The following is a 6,000-nucleotide window of genomic DNA, read 5'->3' on the forward strand; positions in this document are numbered from 1 at the left end:
GGAACCAAGAATCAAAAGAGAGCCCATCGTCATCTGGTCAACACCGGACACCACAACAGCAAGAAAACAAGCAGTAATGAACAAAAGCAACAGAAGTTTATTCCAGGTTTCTAGGAGACTAGTCTGGGTTCACTGAATGTAAGTTTGTTTGAAACCCATGTAGAGCAGGAAAGAACCAGGAAAAGTCACCCAGTCAGTCTAGGGCTTCTCTTTGTTTGGGGGGAGGAGTCACAGTAGAGGAGGTGTTCAGAATGTGGGAGGAACCACAGCAAGTGAGGTTCTCCATCAGCAGCCCCAAATAACTCTGATTTATACTGTACACCAATATGTACAAACTCCATAATGAAAAGGTAAGGCTTCTCAAGGGTATTACGACCCCGTCTAGGCTTTGAGGCCATAACAAGGAAAAGAAGTACAAATGGCTAATGTAATGGAAGTTGTGAAAAAGTGAGCAGCAATAAAACAAACAGAAGCACAAATGAAAGGGTTTTTTTCAGTGTATTTTACAGAGGTTATGATTCATAAACAATCATACTGGTGCAAATATCTTCATGAGTGACACAAGCCAAAATAACAAACATAACCCACATTTAAATAAAACTACACACTAACTAATCCTAACAACACAAGAAACATACAACAAACTTTCCTAACTCCCTAATAAAAAACAGAGACAATACCCACACCCAACTAAAACAGCAGTCACTCCCTACCACCAGTGTCCAACACCAAAATACCAAAAAACAATGTTTACACTATATATATATATATATATATATATATATATATATACATACATACATACACACACGACTACCGAAGCAGGAGAGGTGAAGCCAAAGATGAAGTCAAAAAATGGCGAAAAACATACACAAAACATCATACAAATGTTTTTGTGTCATAAACAAAACATACAAATGTTCAATTCAGCAAAACAACTCCAAACTAACAAATAGACTCCTTTCTCTCTCTTCCTCTCTTCTGGGAGGGGCCTTTAAATAGCCGACACAGTGGGCTGGGAAGCCCGGCAAGGAACTGGGCAGAGTTTCAATAAGGCTGGAAATCCTGGCAGTGGATCTGGAACACACACACACACATACACACACACACACACATCCATCTTTCCGTAACAAGGGTCAGAGGTTAATGTAGCCCAAATGAATACTGGCAGCCAACTATAAAGGATCTTGTAAGTTTGATGGCCAATGAGATTTTAACTTATGAGGCATAACATAAACTGGGGCTTTAGTTATGTTAGTCATGTCCTAGTAAGTCTTCCAATTTCTAAAATATAACTTTTCATTATTCAGTGACAGGTTCATCCTGGTTCCACAACACATGTAAATTATTTTCTTGAGGCATACCCAGCCCCACTGACACCATTAATGTGTGATCAGTGCCGCCAGTTCCGTGTGAGATTTACCCTCTAAACTTCCAGCAAACACAGTGTTACTCTACATACATTTAGCCACTGTACTGCCCCCATGCAGCCAATCACTTCATAAACTATAAAATTCATCACTGGTCTCCCCAGAGACTAAAGTCATACTCTGTCATACTAATTTGTTTAATTGCTTTATGTAAAGAGAAGAATGATGAGATCCTATCATATTTGTCTAATCATAAACAGTATTAAGATCTGTACATCTTGAAAAGCACTTTAATGCCTTTTATACACTTACGTCTATGACATCTTTTACTAAGAATGTTTCTGTCTCTGCTTAGCTTCCTCTGTTTCATATCTGTGGTGCTAATATAGTTTATAGCTGTAGTCTAATTATGGCATCATTGACACACATGCATGAAGCTATTGTGGTGGAGATGTATCAGACATGCAACATTGCACTGCTGTAGAGGAGGAGGAGAAGGCAACTCACTGTCTCTGTGTTTGAGACTAGTAGTCATATTCTAAATAAGGATCATAATGACAGTAATGTTCACTAAGCATTGTTGATCATTCCCACAGCCACATGATGCTGAAGAGCTGAATTATGCTGCCATTCATTTAAATGAGAGGAAAACCAAAAGAGGGCAGGTGAAGAGAGGACAGCCTGAAGACAGCATGTACTCTGAAGTGAAATGTTCAGGTCTTACTGACTATCATCTAGATTATTAGCTCTCTTCCCTTCTATAATCCTAAATGAAGTTTGGATACATTATTTCTTTACTGGCACATTCAGTGTTATAAAGGAGGTGCTGTGTAATTCTGTAATCTTTTTATTTTCTTTATTTTCTGTTCATCTGCTTTCTGATATTTAAGGTATGTTGTGTTTCTGTTAGTTCATTCCTGCTTCAACAATAAAGTGCCATATGTCTAAGAGAACCACTCTGCTCAAAACTGGGTGACTGACTGAATAAATATGGTATAAAGTTGAAATCTTAATAAAGAAAAGTAAACCTTTATTGAATATGCACTGACCCCTGACCCTTATTTTTCTAGTTTGATAATAACATGGGCAAGTTTTCAGATTAAGTGAAGGGCCTGTGCATTTGTAAATATTATTATTAATCTAAATAAATTTTATTGGAATAAATTGTGTCATTTGTAAATTATTGAATATTATATGAACACACACAAAAACATGTATGAATGAGGACAGAGAGTAAGTTAGCATATATAAATTAATAATTTAAAAATGAAACATTTATTATTGTAAATGGCCTTGTGACAGGTTCATGTAGGGTGGGAGACAGAAGTGCACATTTGGAGTGTTCTGATACTCCATGAAAGAACAAACACAAAGCACAAAGGTGAGTTGGTAAAAAGCTTTAAAAAAAGAAAAAATAAAGGCAAAAACACATGCGCAGAAACAAAGCACAGCACTGGACTAGTGTTCCTGTGGGCTTACATAGAGGGAGAAACAAAAAGGATAACAAGTAACAGGCATGTATAATCAATAATTAGTGGATTGGAAATGGGGGACATATTTTTGTGTGTGTGTGTGTGTGTGTGTGTGTGTGTGTGTGTGTGAGAGAGAGTTTCTGTGGCAGTGGGCATGTGTTAAGGAAAAACTCTCAAAGAACATGAGGAAGAAACCTTGTGAGGAACCAAGACTTGAAAGAGGAGGCCATCATCCTCTGCTCAACACCGGACATCACAACAGGAACAAAATAAACAATAAACTAAATCAGTATTAAGAATAAGTAAGTAACAGAAGTCTATTCCAGGTTTCTAGGAGTCCTAGTCTGAGTTTAAGTGTATTTAAAACCCATCTGGCACAGAAACAGACCCAGGAAAAGTCACCCAGTCAGCCTAGAGCTTCGCTTCTTCGGGGGGGGGGGCATAAAAGCGGAAGTGGGAGGAGCCACAGCAACCAAAAGTAACTGTGAAATACACTACAATGACTTAGGCTGTACTCATATTTACACCAATTTGTCCAAACTCTTTATACAAAAGTTAAGGCTTCTCAAGGGTCAAAGGTTAACAAAGGTTAACAAACTATATGAAAGAAAAGATGCTAGAGGATCTTGGGAATTCTGGTGGCCAATGAGATTTTAACTGAGTGCAGCAAGAATTTTGTTTATTTTGAATTATTAATATTTAATTCCTCATCCAACTTATTAACATAGACCTGACTGAATTCTTTAGATCATTTTTAGGACTTCACACAGGACCAACAAAAGTGACATATCATAGATTTATGCAGTTCATAATCCCAGAATATTATTCTTGTTGTTTTGTCTCTTACTGTAAAATTAAATATGAGATGACATACACAATAAAACCTTTTTAAACTACTCTGACTGTTGTCATACACTTTTCAATAGTGTTCCATAAATAGTGAACGTCATTGTATTACAGCATTAGCCAATCACGCTTCATCAGGCATATAGATTGGGCAGTAGCACAAGAGGAGGGGTGCATTTTTTTGAGTGACTCTACTATTGTCTATAAAAAAAGCTCACTCTAACACCAACAATCTAAGATTTAGAAAAAAAAAAAAACTGAATAATAATAAAAATAAACCTTTTTGAGCAATTTTGTAAACAAAACTGTAAGCAAGATTTTTACATCATCTTTTTACCATCATGTGTGGTATAGTGTAAGATATAACAACACTGTCTGTCTCATTGGCGACTGCAGTTCAAACCTCTCTGGGTCATGTGCTCTATACTGTATCAATAAGAGTCCTTGGGCAAGACTCCTAACACTACATCTGCCTATCTGAAGCATGTTTGAAATTCTAACTCACTCTGGATAGGAGTGTTTCCCAAAAGCATAAAATAACATACATGCATGTTTGGTATAAACATGTTTTAAAAGAGATCAGGCACTGATAGTGGCCAAACAAGGTTGTGAGACAACAACAGAACAGGACCATGTGACTTTTGCCAGCCAATGAGATTTTGAGTCATGAAACACAAAAGTTGATGAAGTTTAGTTAGTTTCTTGCTTCTTTCAAACCGTCTCCTCTGAGGTCAGAGCCTTATGCTGCAATAATGATACCAGTCTGGATACTTATATTTTTGAGCTACAAGATATGTATGTTTCTAAATATTTACTAGTGTTCATAATTACATGTGTTATTGGATTCAATTTTGTCCACATTTTTTTTCCTTATTGGTGTGATTCTGTTTCATTTTATAGGTCCTGTGCAAACTACAAACCTTGCTAATCAAGCAGTCCTGATGCAACCTGGAGAAAATATCACTCTTAACTGCACATTTAAAGAAAAATATGATGACAATACGTGCATGTGGTACAAGCAAAGACTGAACCAGGAGCCTCTGCAAGTAGGAAAAGTGCTAAAAAATAAACAGGCCATACCTTCATCTCCATTCAGCAACTCCACATTCAGAATGATTTGGAATGACACCACAAACTCTCTGACTATTCTAAATCTTACTGAAGATTATAAAGGAACGTACTTCTGTGCAGTGACAGACGAAACAATGATTCACTTTTCCTCTGCTACATTCGTCAATGTGACAGGTAAATAAGTTGTTTCCTTTAAACGTCTTAAAATATAATACTATACTATAACTAAAACACAGAGCACTTCTAATCTTAATGTTAAATCTACTGTTATATTGTGAAGTAGAAAACTAAATGTCTTTGTTCTGAATAAGTACAATGATTTTTAATCTGTGGATTGCAAAGTGCTCTAAGATAATTAGATAATGCTAATTATTTAGTAGTACAGTTGTTTAAGCATAAAAGGGAAACCAAGATGAACTAAAAGTAGACACAGTTTGTTTTTATTGAACAGCACATGGAGGGTTAAACCTAACACAGTCTACCAGTAGTGGAAATTGGTCAGGAACCCCAAAAACATCCCAGTCAAGCAGGTATAATTGTACCTCTTTGCTTTAAATAAAGTGATCATCATAGAAGCTTGCTCTTCAAGGTTCTAAGTAATAGCCACAAGTGTTTTATAAAATCAAATGCCTTTCTCATAAAAATCTAGCTTGACCATATGAAAGATAACAAGATAAACTAAGAGCATACAATATTTTTTATAATTACCAGGATATCAAGATTTATATACATCGTTGCATCATAACTCAGCATTAGAGTTTATTCCTCAAGCAATAGCTGACTTGAGCCTTATTGTTAGACAAGAAGAAAGCTCTCTCTCTTTTACACACACACACACACACACCTCTCCCACTATTCTCTCTTACTAACACACACACACACACACACACACACACACACACACACACACACACACACACACGTTTGTGTATACAGGGCAAAAGTCTGTGTTGGCGGACTAAACTTAATCTTTGTTCATTTATACTTTTACATCTTCAATTTAACTCATAGTAGAGCTGTGTAGTTAATGTCTGACATAATGGTGGCATAACAGGGTGCTCAGGATGACCCTTTTTAAATGTTTTAATTATGTAGTGATCTTCCCTGGAACTGTGCTGGTTATAGCTGTCTGATTAGCGTCTGATCTCTTGGTTGCATACCACACACTTTAATTTGTATATTCAATTATTTTATAAAGATTGTTCTACAGAAAAGCCTGTGGCTCTTGTAGTGATCTGTCT

Source organism: Electrophorus electricus, chromosome 16 (genome assembly GCF_041902795.1).
Source record: "Electrophorus electricus isolate QZ-2024a chromosome 16, ASM4190279v1, whole genome shotgun sequence".
Classification (NCBI taxonomy): domain Eukaryota; kingdom Metazoa; phylum Chordata; class Actinopteri; order Gymnotiformes; family Gymnotidae; genus Electrophorus; species Electrophorus electricus.